Source organism: Apostichopus japonicus, chromosome 1, assembly GCF_037975245.1.
Source record: "Apostichopus japonicus isolate 1M-3 chromosome 1, ASM3797524v1, whole genome shotgun sequence".
Lineage (NCBI taxonomy): Eukaryota > Metazoa > Echinodermata > Holothuroidea > Aspidochirotida > Stichopodidae > Apostichopus > Apostichopus japonicus.
In genome coordinates, this window is record NC_092561.1 from 7,610,001 (window position 1) to 7,625,297 (window position 15,297).

General features: G+C 36.8%; 1 protein-coding gene across 4 annotated transcripts in view; it reads left to right on the top strand.

Moving 5' to 3' along the window:
• Positions 1-15,297, top strand: part of LOC139965959 (uncharacterized) — a 49,575-nt gene that overhangs the window by 16,770 nt on the left and 17,508 nt on the right. Inside the window, exon 1 of one of the 4 annotated variants that reach the window (XM_071968640.1) lies at positions 6,795-7,097. The exons of the other annotated variants lie outside the window; for them this stretch is intronic. The gene's annotated coding sequence lies outside the window, so the exon portion shown is untranslated. Of the gene's footprint in view, positions 1-6,794; positions 7,098-15,297 lie in introns of those variants that run through there. 4 annotated transcript variants of the gene reach the window in all.

Sequence of the window (15,297 nt, forward strand, 5' to 3'; positions counted from 1 at the left end):
AATATTTTAATTTATTTGAGAGTATAAAGAAAATCATTCAGATAGAACGTTATTTAGTAACTAAGTGACATAAACGGACCCTGACACGGGAATATAGTGGTGGTGGTGATCGGGGGGAGGGGGGGGGGGTGTGATTTCGATGGCATCCAATAATGTTTAAAGCATTGATTTCATTCGGATTTCTACACTACTGCACATTGGCTTGATTCCTTTTCCTTCCCCACCTCTATCCCTCATCTCAAACATGTGTCCCCCGCCTCTACCCACCATATTAAACAGGTGCCTTCATATCTACCTCTCCCCTCCCATCTCAAACATGTGTCCTCCAACCTCTACCCACCATCTCAAACATGTGTCCCCCACCTCTACCCCCATCTCAAACATATGTCCCTCGTCTCTACCCACCATCTCAAACATATGTCCTCCAACCCCTACCCCTCATCTCACACATGTGTCCTCCACCTCTACCCCCATCTCAAACATGTCCCTCGTCTCTACCCACCATCTCAAACATATGTCCTCCAACCCCTACCCCTCATCTCAAACATGTGTCCTCCACCTCTACCCCCATCTCAAACATATGTCCTCCAACCCCTACCCCCATCTCAAACATATGTCCTCCACCTCTACTCCCATCTCAAACATATGTCCCCCGCATCTACCCACCACCTCAAACATGTGCCCTCCAACCTCTACCTCCCATCTCAAACAGGTGTCCGAATACATGCCTTCAGAAAACAAACGCTGCTTCTACACCAATCATATATTTATCCAAATCATAAATTGATTACGATTCGTATTAAAATATATTTCTTCTTATTTCTATTGAGTGGAGGGGAGGGGGGGGGGGGGTGTTGATACAATCCGAAGCAGCCAATACGATATTTTGCATATTTATTAAATTTTATATTTCATATTCCGTCGACACATGCATCATGAAAAGCGGCAGATTATAAATTTTAAGTGCAAAGTGTGTTCTATATATATATATATATATAGGTCCTATATGTACATTTGAATATATCATCAACAGAAAACGACTGAGTCAGCAGGACGCGGATTCACATCCCGTCTATATCTGACCTGATAAAAGTCTTGAAATCTGTCGAGAATATTCGTATTAATCATTTCCCATACAGTCAGTATTTTGTGGATATTTTTGCTTAAATCTGTTTACATCAGGTAAATATTGCTGTAGTGTAACATGTTTAAGATAATTAGACGGCTGTCCGACTCCATTAATCTCAAGTCATGTGTTTGTTGACTCACCGTTTTGCATCCTGTTGACGTCATCAGGTATCCATGTTGAGCAGAAGACGAAAACAACAAACAAACAAGCAATCAAACAAACACACATGAAGGGTTTCTCCCATTTCACGTCAAAAAAAATATTGCGGATTTATGGAACAGGTACCTTCTTTGTAGTAAATATTTGATTATAGTTGAGCAACTTACGCCCCCGTTTCTAGAAAGTTCAAGTCATTATATTCCACACCCCCATCTGCCCGTTGCTCCAGACACCACATAATTGTGACTCGACAGTTGTGCTGGTATTACGGTTAAAGGTAAATGGACTCTTGTACCTATAAAATCAAAGGTTTTAAGCCATTTTTTTTTTATAGAATTACTCTATGAGCATGCGTAATGACTCGTGAGTATAATACAAACCATGAGTATATTCTGTGAATCAATACAGGAAAAAATAAATAAATGTAAAAAAAAAACAATTAAAGAAAAAAAATCAAAAGAATATTTAAATATGTAAATAGAAGATGGATATAAACTCAAAGAAAGTTTCCGGCGACAAATCTAGTCTGTTTACATGCATTGCATGGGCAACCCCAGGATGAGGGTAAAACTGAAGAAGACTGTGCTCATATATAGATTCGGACGCGCATCCGAATCCGGGGGTCGGGGAGGGGACGATAGACACATTTATTTTAATAAGCATGGAATTCCACACAGGGGTCGTGGTACCGCCATGGACGGCCGTTTCAACTCTATACTGTACACATATAGCGAAACAGTTTGACCTATGCATGTTCATAGAACGCAATATCAGTTCACTAATATCGTTTTTACGCAAGACCAATCAACACGTAAAAATACATACAATTGATGACACTACATAACTAGATATGAACTTTCAGTCGGTGGGGGGGGGGGCAAAAAATGAGGTCATATATATGCCAATAGGCACTATATATTACTCATTGCACTCAACGCCAGCTACACAAACAACGATCAATTGATGAAAACCTGACTCTCTCCAAAGACATTGTTTGATAATCTCAGCCGTGCACGTGAACAAAGTCATTGGCTCTGCTTGTCACGTGGTGCAAATGAACTAACGACGGCAAAATAATATGCAATTCATCCTCCGCATGTGATCATATCGCAGTTCATTTGATAAAACCAGAGGAATGATGAATAATTAAATAACATTATCTGTAACAATATGATGTGGTGGCGAATATTGGAAACTTGATATGTATGTGTGATAATTGGAGAGTGGGGGGGGGGGCGGTGGGGTGGGGTGGGGGGAGATAAAAAGAAAGAAAAGAAAGAAAAGAAATAAATAAATAAATCAAATGTTATGATGATGTGTAAATACATATGGTAAATACATTATCCAAAATTGATGATGTTTAATAAGTTATCATAATAATAATTATTGGTAAAGATGACAAAATTAATACGATCGCCCAACATGATAGATGAAGTATCACTGATGAATGATTAAAACGAAAATATTGATAAGCGTGATTTTGTTTTGTTGTTATGATCGGTAAATACAAAACAGGACATGCAAAAACAAAATAAAAATAATACATGAAATCATAAATTATAATGACGCTGATGCCGACAATGACGTCGACGCTGACCCTGACCCTGACGCTGTTAACGCTACGCTGACTATGACGTTATAACGCTGACACTGAAAGTTACCATCAACTCTCTGAGCTGACGCTAAGATTTTGGGCTGACCTTGTCGACGATGATGACGATGACGGACGATGACGATCCCACTTAGACTAACCTGTTTTCTGAGAAATTTTTGCTTTCCATTCGGAAAATCCCTCTTGCTTTGCAGTTCATCGAATTGTGTATCACGGTCAAATCCGACAGTCCCCGGCACTGCTGCTGTGTATAACGTCGTAAATATCTGATCAACACAAAAACCCATATCAACAGTTCATAAATCATAGCTTGTTCGACTCTGATAAGACGTTCACTGTGTTATGACTTTTATGCATGGCGACCGATATATTCAAAACAGAATTTTGTAAATATTATGAGGTAAAAAGTGAAAACGAAATATAATTTAGTTGGGATCATCAAAGTAGTTCTCTTTGTACAAGCAAACCAAAGTAAGAAGAAGAAAAAACCCACATACCTTCCTAACAAAATATTACAAAAAAGACGTACAAAATGCACTGCTTTTTAAAGTAGTTGCAAAATTCCCAATTTCGGGTATTTTTACCCAAATTAGAATATGCTACTAACATGAAATTGACATGGATCTGACAAATAAAAAACACACTTTCCAACCGATATTCTAAAAGCATTGCATTTGTATATTAATATTTCGTCGTCCAAACACATTCCATTATTGTATTATTAATCGAATCCATACAATTCAAAATCATTAAATTTCAGTACATATTTTCGAATTTTCTTTTCAATTTTACATCGTTTGGTACGCCTCATGACCAACTCAGCTATAGTGGGGAACGTAAAGAAAATTTGTCCAAAATCAACACACGAGAAAAAAAAAATTGTTTTAATGATAACATATATGACATCATTGTTATCTATGTACAGCAAAACTTTTGATATTACGAGTTTTTTCCCCGTCCTTTGTTTTTTTCTTCTCTGTTTCGTAAACCGACCCTGGACGAGGGGAAGGTGGGGGGGGGGGGGAGAATCCTGTTATGATGGCGTATTACTATACATCCCCATACACCACCGAAAGTCGAGTCGTGAGTATAGTGTCCGATTTTTGATCTCGCCGCCACTAATCAAAGATAGCCCCTCATCTTGTCTCTGTTTACAAAGGCTCTTGTTTACTCAAGGGATCCGTGTTTATGACATTTTGCATTTGATTCACCACTGATGGGAAACACTCATGCTTGATATTGTCATCATCATCGGCATATCATATATAGGTATATTACATATCTCCATTGGGAATAATCGTCAACAATTATAGAAGATTTAAGAGAAGAAAAACAAAACAAAAACAAAATTTCTCTTTGGCACCTTGACAATGGGTTGTTATAGTAATTGTAGTATGCGTAAGTCACGCACTTTATTGTTGTGAAAAAAGAAAGGAATAACAGTTGGCATAGTTTTATAGGTAAACAGAAGGGCCCCGATGCTCACGAAAGTGTGGCACAGTTAATAATAAAATGTCACTCTCGATCAAGCATTGATAAATATTACTGGAAGTTTATAATCGATACGTTAAATGCTCTAATTTATCATTTCATACCCAATACAGATCCCTAATACAGGTTTAAAAATGGGGGGGGGGGTGGAAAGTCAGTGGTGTTCAAGTTACCTCCTGTGGTGGCACCACGCCCTCATGAAAATCGTTGCTGTGAAATTATATGCCGTTATATCCAGGGCCCTCCATTGTCGTGTGGTTCCTATACATTACATACCTGGGAATAATGTGCAGTCCACCCGGACTTCATCCTCTTGAAAAATAATCATTAAAATTGAGGGCAAGAGAAACTATGGTGACGGATCCGGGGAAATATGAGATTATAATATTTGTATTTTCATTTCCATAATATTATATACTTATATATTAAAAATTCAGACTGCAAGAAGGGGTTCCGCTAACATAATTGTCTCCGCGGCCTAAAGAACCCTCGATGCCTCCCACTTTAATTGGAGTAAATTGTCCACACGTGGATACTAACCGATATAAGTAACAAATGTTTTGTGGTTGGCATTTTATTTTAAGTTTACAACTGAATATATAAAGGCCTAATGTGTACCTCAAAGATAACCTAGTAAAACATATTTGCTTCAATGGAAATTATTATGTCACTATAGTTGATTGTACGTGTAGTGCAATTTTGGTTGACGGAGGTAATATACATGTTATATAGTACCGTGAACCATGCATTTGTTTCTGTTAACGATTTAAAGCTAAATAACCTTTTCTATTTGGTGGAATACAACTGCTCTTCGCGTTTGTTCGGCAAGTTTAAAACAAAATCACCGAGTATTACTCAAATTTAGAATGAAAATAGCCCCCCCCCCCCCCCTCCAGAAAGAAATACGAAACCCCCAAGATTTGTTGATCAGATGAAAGGTTCATGATAAAATAATTGGTGAATTCGATTTCGATTCTTAACATTTCGTAGCCCAGACACTTTTTCATTGAAGTAGGCCTATATCAGTCATCTTCTTCATCTGCATATCAATAACGCAAATACAGACAAAACATAAAAAAAAAACAATTAAAAACCGCTTGTATTTGGCGCTAGAGTGTAACTTACAAAGATAACACTTACAAAGGCAATGCATATAAATTATGCATAACAGAGATAATAAACCGTTAGAAATCCGTCCTTAGCGTAACAATACAAAGATAACGCATAATAACGCATACATATAGACAATACACATCAATTACATATTTAGTGACAACATAAAAAAGATAATGAACTGCTCCAAATCTTTAGTTAGCGCAAGAATATAGCTTGTAAAGACAACGCATATAAACGCATAACACTACACCGCACATGTGTTACACATATAGAGAGAACGCGTGCAAAAGACAAATAGACCGCTTGAAATTTGTGACGCAAGATTGTAATTTGCAAAGCGGACAACGCTGTGAAACGCATACAAACGCACCGCACATATATGACGCATATAGAGACAACGCATACAAATGGCAACGCATAAACACAATAGAGACATAAAGACAAATGCATTGAAACGCATTAAAATACCAGCATATGAATTACGCATATATAGACAACGTATAAAATAGACAATGGACCACTTGAAATATGTACTTGGCGCAAGATTTTAACTTTCTTTGGTTCTGGCTAAGCTATATAATTGCTTTACACCAGTTGCGGAGGTAGAGAGTTCAAACCGGCCGGAGGATTGGGAGGTGGGGTCGGGGGGGGGGTGGGTGGCACACGCGTGCAGGGCAGTATACATATGACTTTAGGGGACAGAACATAACGTTTTCCCTCATAAATCGTATGGGCCATCGCACTAAGTGAGTAGTTTTCCTATTGCCACATACATGCACAAATAGCCATATACGCAATGGTATAGTAATCGTTGCGTAAATGAGCTGGACGTATAGCAGAATGTAACTATAACAAAGACAAAGAAAAAATAGAGTAAATATGGAACATACCAAAATTATCAATTGAGGCTTTGTTTACGATCAAGTTTTGATATCTTTATTTATTTTATTTTTTTGTATCAAACAAAAGTGTACCGTACCGTATAAAACAACCTAATTAGTACAGCAATATGTTTTACCATAAACTCCCCTTTGGCTTAAATCCTTTCAACAGCACTTTTACAAGAAACATAACCTCTTTGAGAAAAGATTGGTGCTTCACGGGGGAGAAACCTGTACCCTTAGGCGCTATAGACCAACTAACATATACGCTATAGTTATGAAAATATCGTGCAAAGAAGTCCTTTAAGGACAAAATATTTTTTTACAAGAAATAAAGAAAAGAAAAAAAAGGGGGAAAGAGGTAAAGGAAATTATATGTACCCTGTATACACTGTTCGCAATCAAACGGCTGAAGTTTCTAGGAAATAGAATTATTTGGCTCAAGAGAAATGTCTTTGTATTAGCTCAAGTCGTATGTGTATTTTCTCGTTCATTACAAGAGTGATCTAATAGTTGGTCATTCTGTCTGTGTGTGTGTGATTTTTTCATTTGATATTGGAGAACTAATCATTCTCAATTTCCCAGAAGCCGGTCCATTAGGCTAGTAGCTCGTTCGGCGTTATAATTATTGTTCGATTTTGTGACAGCGTATACTAGTGCTTGTGATAAAGAATTAAGTCACAACTTGGGTGAAAATTTTGTTATCGAGGTAAGTCTAATTTTGTTCTTTAATGACGGTTATTTATATACAAACTTAATATCTTTTACATTTTTTGTTTGTTTAAATTTTATTTATTTATTTCTTTCTTATGGCTTCAGCTTTGTAAAACACAGTACAGCCTGTATACACAACTTGTAAGCAAAATTTCAGTGGTTAAAGGAGTAATGTGCGTGTTTGTAAAATCAACGGAACCTGTGACGTATAGGCCTATATGTTTTCTACGTTTTTTATTTCTTTAAAATTTACAATTTAAAGATGTTATTACTTGATTAAAACTAGTTGTTAATCTTCTGAGGAAAAAAGCCATCGGAAAAATACACATTTAACAGCTTAAGGAATGAAAAGCCAAAAATATGCGTTGATCCAAGAGTGTGGATATTAAAAACACAGTGGTAATTCCTGTGAATATTTGTGTGACGTTAATAGTTGTATGAGTTTACAGAAATAATCTTTCAGGAACAGCCAAATAAGTAGGTCGGTTCAATCATTGTCCAATGGTGCCAAAAATGTTGAGGTACTAATTCGGGTCAAAAGTGGAACCAATGTTTGAAAAAAAATATTATGCTGTTGCGATCAATGAGAAGTATAAACTCTGTATTCTTGTTGTTGGTTTTTGTATCGTTCTTTGTTTCTAAAAGAGAAAGAATTCACATACATGTTTGAGAGTGAATTGATAATTAGTCGTCTCTTTCGAGTAATGAATTGAATATAAATTTAAAATCTAAAAAAAAAATCATAAAATCTTGCCAATTAAAGTGTTTTACAAAGTGTATGAAAAAGAATCAGTTTTGAACTATAGTCAATTTAGTCGCTCTTCTTTGATACGAGACTTATCACCATGGAAACACTCAAAGAACTTATACATGCTGAGACACGTTGTACTAGACACCTTTACACATAACCCTTCTCCTCCCTCTCACCAACCACCCACCCACCCCACCCACCCACCATCCACCCCATCCACCCACCATTAGAAGATATGGTAAAGGGTTATTAACTGGTCACAACACGTGACTGTTTCCGCGCTTTATCGCGGTAACACTAATGGATACGAATGCATAGGAAAGAACCATTGCCTTTTACGGCTGCCTAGAAACCTAATGAGAACTTAACTCAATATAGGCATATAGACCATTTCTACCACAACTATGAAATGGCATTAGGGAAATGTTTCTTCATATACAATTCGTATTCTTCTTAGAATTTCAAAAAAAGAAGGAAAGAAATACGTGAGATGAACAAGGAAGTTTTTATGCATAAATTCTGTTAAAGTTTCGATGCTATATTGATACTAAGAACCCATAAAAAATCCCAGGAAATGCAGTTCATAAAAGTTGTTAGTGAAATTTCTTTGTATTTGATGTTGAAAACGAAGTCCACCGACAATTTTGAACACTTTCCGATGTAGTTTTAGCATGTCACTTACACAGTATAACATTTTATTTGGGCGACAGATTTATTCGAATTGATGATATCATTAAGTATTTACTACTAAATGTTTACTTTTTGTAAAAAGGAAAATCTCGGAAGATGGATTTACTTTCACGATTTGTAGCTCTAATCTTAAAGTTTTACGAGGGGTAGGGTTGGATGGGGGGGGGGAGGGGGCTGGGTTGCAGAAACAAACCAGAAAAGACAAGGAAAACAATGAGAAAAGCTAGCTCCTCTGTTTATGTTCTCTTTGCAGCTCAGTTTATTGTACCCTGTCAAAGCCGTCACTGCATGAGTCAGCAAACTGTAGCGAATCGGCAAATCAGCATGGTCTTTCCCTGGTATTATTATAGATCACCAAATATGCTAGAATATCAAATAATGGTCACACAACTACTTCGTTATGACCTACCATCAAATTATGTTATATCCACGATCTTGATTCCGTACCTCTTCCATGAAAGAAAAGAAGATTATATATAATTTTCGGGCCTAAAGTGGCAATATTTTCCACCACATCTTGGCTTTTTCGACCTCCAGAAAGGGAGTATAGGTTGGTTGCATGATTCATCCTTCCCGCACCTCCACTCCCCCACACCCCCCTCTTTCACCTCATAACTCTTACGTGTCACAATATATGTCACCGAAATGTTCCTTTAATTTCTTTGTTTAAAATAACAATACGTTTCGCGTCACACAGAAATTCTTTGGGAGCAGACCATAGCCATGTATGTTAATAATCTGTATTGTTGTTGGGTTTTATCATAAAATAGCATCGAAAAAGTCGATTAAAATCTTTTTTTTTTAAATTTCCCGGTACCAGGAAATGATATCAAATACTTATTATACTTTAAATATCATGTATGATTACACACACACTCCAAATCAAAAGAGAAAAAAGTAGAAAACGAAAATGATTTTTCTTGTCTAAAAATAACAAAGCAAAAATTATGGAAGTGGTTAGTAGGTACCTCTTAGCGTGGCATCGGATATCCTGAGTTGAATGTCTACTGTTAGGCGGGAAGAGAGAGGGTTAGCCACGACCACAGCCAATTACATTATTTGTCAAGCTTTTATGAGGGACAGCGGGGCGTTCTACTCGACTGGGGCGGAATCTATTACCGCTTTTCCGAATGAGACGTTTTATCTTAGAGAAAGTACCGCTTCATAGTTCATTGTCGCGAAACACCGGAATCCATCTATCTGTCGGTCGAGAAACGTTTTTTTCGCATCGTGTTTAGCAACGGTTTTTGACCCCCTGAGAAATACTTCTTTAGACCAGGGAGTATTATACCATCTGTCTAATGGCGGACTTTCAGTCTGAGTGGCAGATTTGGAGTACATGTACAACCGCATGAGTACACGAGTACAAGTATACAAGTCCTCATTGGCTATACCAATTGTAGGGATGTGTCCAGGATTTCCTGAGTGCCGGGTATACTGATCGCCGTCCTGGGGGAGGGGTCTAAGGGGTTAGGGGTGTCCCCCTCCCACTTTGAGAATTTTTTTTTTTCGATTTTTGAAGGTGCTCAGATGCCAAATGCTGGCACTTGTGTAGCTTTTTAAGCACAATACACAAGTACAAACAATTTTTTTTTCCTTCTTTTTAGTGAAATATATTATTGGTAAAATGATGAAAATAGTGCTGGGCGGGATTCACGATTTTTAAGACAGTGCTGGGCGGTAATTTTTAGTGCTGGGTGGGGCCGCCCACTGCCGCTCAGCGTGAGCACATCCCTGCAGTTGTATACATGTATTAGTATGAATGAGTACAAGGCTTCTAACTGCGAGTACGATACCTTATCTTATACACTTCAATCTATAAGAGGTTTCCCGAAGTACCCCCTAGTACGAGTACGTAGTTCAAATGAGTCCATCTGATTAAGTACCAGAGTACATGCAATCATGTTAGAATCAGTGTACCAGAGCGGACTAAATACATGTCTGGTGGGTGGGTACACATCATCATACTTCATACTTCATACTTCATACGTCATACCTCATACGTCATACTCCATACTTCATACTTCATACAGGCTTTATACCTATAAAGAATCTGAGATTTGTTGAGATGAATATTTGGTGTTGTTATAATTGTTTTTCTCCAAAAATCATAAATCTAGAAAAACAAGAAATGTTCAATAACAATTTCGAAATTTTGATATTAAAAAATATCCCCATCCCTCACCCTCCCTCACGTGATTATTATTACAACACTTTAACTCTTGACATCCATTTTTCTCCCCATTATCGAAATATCAAAATATGTAAACATTGCGAAAAAAATTACCCGCTTTAAATTTCCCTCTCAAAAAAAAATAATGGGCATATAGGTGATGATTTTTTCATTTTGACTAGTCATTATTAAAACAAATTGAATTAAATTTTATAACAATTTTCTTGTTAAAGGTTAAGTAAAAAATGATTATGAAAGTGCCGTTCTTTATACAAAAGAAATAAACGTAAAGGTATTTCTAATAGAGAAATGGGGGGTTGTGGGGTCGGATGGGGTGTGTAGGGGGGTGGGAATGGGTGAGGGGTGATGAACAATTCTCTAATATCCTAGTGATTTGTTTCTCACATTAATGATGTAGAATTTTTGTCACCTATATATTTAGGTTGCTTGACACTTCAGTTTTTAGAACCTCTTTAACAATATACCTGCAAATATAAATAAATGACACTTAAAAAGTGTGATAGCGAAAATGGAAAAAATATGACGAAAGAAAGAAGAATCGGAATCTACTTTGAAATATAAATTATTTTTACATGAATAGGACTGTATATATATATATAATATTTTTTTTTTTTATGTACAGAGGTACTTTAATTTGTGATTGCGGTATGTATCAAAGCGACCACCAAAGGTGTTCACAGCAGCATATGTTCAGTTCTGTACCGTACCTGAGTAAGTTCCCCAATTATAAATATTGTAACAACGTGAGATTCTGCTTGAGTAATAAAGTTGAAATCCTTACTAATTTCGCGTACATGTATGTATATATAAATCCGGTTTACTAGCCATTTTTGGGATAAACACATCATGTTATTGTGTTTTCTATGAATGTAACGAAAAAGAGAAGAAAAACAGACAAGAAAAGGTTTTCTTTGAACAGTCCGATGTAAATCAGCTTTTTTTCTTTAACGGAAACCGTATAACAAATTTATGCATTTTCTAAATAAAATGTAATCAAATGTCTTCCTCTTCACTCAACTTGAAAACCTGTCGTTCTGAGGATTTGTCTTTGTGGGTGGGGGTGGGGGTGGGGTGGGTGGTTGTGGGAGTGTTTAGCTCTGAACTTAATAACATATGCACCTCGGGAACATGTTCTAACAGGTACACACGTCAGTTGATACGATCATACGGCTGCAAAGTTGTGATAGAAGGGACCCATTTCGTGACGTCAGAAACTACCGTATATACCAGTTGTTGCGACATCATGACATCACGGCTATGAATGAACGTTTCTCGCGGGAGCAATGCCTGTTGTGTTTAGTTTAGTAAGACGACACATCAAATTGCATCATCTTTTCGTCACAACCTATTTCATTTTGCAAGACGGCGTTCGAACATAGACACATTGGTAGGAAATTGCGTAAAGCTGTTGTAATATGAATAATATACAAATAACGGCGTACTGTTTGACTAAAAACAGTTACTAGTCGTTCGATGAACCCCTTTGATAGATTCAAATGTTCAATCTTATAGCCATTTCATTATTAAAACTGCGCATGTGCATGACGTAGTACTAGGGTCATGTGAGGTCATACATACATAAGCAGCCTGTCTAACGCGCTAGCCTACACATTGCGTTCCATATATTCTCAATGCACGGTATGCACCGGTATATAGGTCATTTACCAGAGGGAGTTTATTTATTTTCTTACGGTTCTCTTTCGTTTTCGGTGAATGATTTGAATAACTCTACATCTTGCTACCATTACGTCGTTTCTAAAGATTCCATTGCTGTTCGTGTCATGTAGTCTAAGAACTTTAGATTTCGTGAACATGATATCAACAGGTAGTCATGACAACTTTCTCCTCTGTCGCGCGCAACTATGACGTCACTTTGCGCATGAACAATTGAGACCAGGAATCGGCTTCTATACAAATTAAACTCCGTTAGATATAATTTATCATATCTAAAATTTATTAATAAATTATAATGTTAGTCTAATTGATGTAAATCGCAATAATCGAAATATTATGTTAAGATTTCAGGATCTGGTGATTTCATGGGTTTGTTTTAAATCATGATTCGTTGATTTTTCGTTGATGCTAGTTCTTTCTTTTAATTTCATTTGTTTATCTAATTATTTATTAATTGAAGATATATAGCTTGATTGATTGTGATAATTGATAAAAATCCCTAGTATGTACTATTTAGCCCTAAGTAAGTTCAAAGTATAGTTGCTTCATTGTATATGATGTGTTATATCCCTGACTGGTAATACGCCGGAACACAACTAAGAAAACTATCAGGAACTTAGAATAAAGTATTAAAAAAAACGGGGAAAGGGGGGAAAAAAAGAAGATAAAATTCCATTAAATCAAAGAGTCTCTCAAAGACGATGTCATACCGACAATTTAATTGCAAAAATGATTTGGTTTATTTTTCTTGTTTTTTTTCCCCACAAATTGATCGTTAAGGTCCTTATGTACATTATAAATACTTAGCATATACACAGTTGTTACGCAGTTGTGTCCAAAAAAAGAGGTCTGCTTTCCACACTTCTGCTAACTTTTAACAGATCAAGCGGTGATCCTTTCATCTCAAATATACCCATCGGCTCTCTCACGGAAAAAAAAACACACAAAATGCATAAGTTTTGAAGAAAATTACTCAAACAGCGGGTTTTCTAACCGATCTTGCTAGGAGAGTTTAGTAAACGGTGCAGCGCAAGCTTAGTAAACATGCACGTCGGTACACACACCGTGTTGGTTTGGTCCAGCTGGGCGTTAAAGGAGAAGTTTGCGTTTCGTAATCTTGTTTGCTGGCCTACATTTTAGGGGCATCATTTTCTTGTCGTATGGTTTTACACTTTTCGCTGTCCCTATATTAACAATTTTTTTTTGTGTCTCTGGTCAATAAACTTTCGATGGAGTTTTGACGCTAAAAATGCCATAACATTGTATAGAGTTCATTTGTAACACTTGGAGTTTTCTGTTTTGGTTTTAGTCTTTAGTTTAGTTTTGATATGCTATTGTCATGTCAGTAACATAAATATACACACTGTCTGGTGGACGAGTTTCAAAAGACAAAGACTAACTACCAAAGAGAAAGACAACAGACACGGACCAAAGACAAGAACGAACTCCCAATGACAAAAGACAAGGACTAACCACCAAAGACAAGGACGAAAGACCAAAGACACGGACTAACGACCAAAGACAAGGACTAACTCCCAATGACAAAGACAAAAGACACGGACTAACGACCAAAGACAAGGACTAACTCCCAATGACAAAGACAAAAGACAAGGACTAACCACCAAAGACAAGGACGAAAGACCAAAGACAAGGACTAACGACCAAAGACAAGGACTAACTCCAAATGACAAGACAAAAGACAAGGACTAACCACCAAAGACAAGGATGAAAGACCAAAGACAAGGACTAACTCCCAATGACAAAGACAAAAGACAAGGACTAACCACCAAAGACAAGGAAGAAAGACAAGGACTAACGACCAAAGACAAGGACTAACTCCCAATGACAAAGACAAAAGACAAGGACTAACCACCAAGACAAGGACGAAAGACCAAAGACAAGGACTAAATACCAAAGACAAGGACTAACTAACAAAGACAAAGACCAAAGACAAGGACTAACTACCAAAGACAAAGACAAAAGACAAGGACTAACTACCAAAGACAAGGATGAACTACCCAAAGACCAACGTCAAAGACAAGGACCAAAGACACGGACTAACGACCAAAGACAATGACTAACTACCAAAGACAAAGACAAAAGACAAGGACGAAAGACCAAAGACAAGGATGAACTACCCAAAGACCAACGTCAAAGACAAGGACCAAAGACAAGGACTAACTCCCAATGACAAGTACTAACTACCAAAGACCAACGTCAAAGACAAGGACCAAAGACAAGGACTAATTCCCGACGACAAAGACACAAGACAAGGACTAACCACCAAAGACAAGTACTAACCACCAAAGACAGGGACTAACCACCAAAGACAATGCAATTCGGTATACTAAATCTCAGCTAAATTCTCAGTTAAATTGAACAAACATTAGACGTATTATGCAAAGATGAGTCGAAATGAACACATGTTAGTTTTACTTTATACAGTCACTAGACTGGTTATATTCATTGGTTTTATGATACAAGCATTAGTTGTTTTGTACAAAAACATTAGTAGCATTTTACAAATATCAGTTTTATTATACAAACATATGGATTTTTATACTGACATAAGTTTTTATAATACAAACATTCTTCTAATTATATAAACATAAGCCATGTTTTACCAACGTCAGTCGTATTATACAAACATTACTCGTATTGTACATACATTAGTTTGATTGCATAGGCATAAGTCGTTGTATACAAGCGTTAGCGGTGGTAACATAGGTTTTCAGTCTCGGCATACCAAAATTGGATGTATGATACAATATTAGTCATACTATACAAACACCAGTCTTATTAAAAAAAAAACATTGTTCGTATTGTGTAAATCATTAGTCTTACTTTAGAAACACCAGTCTTATTTTACAAAAGTTAACCGTGTTA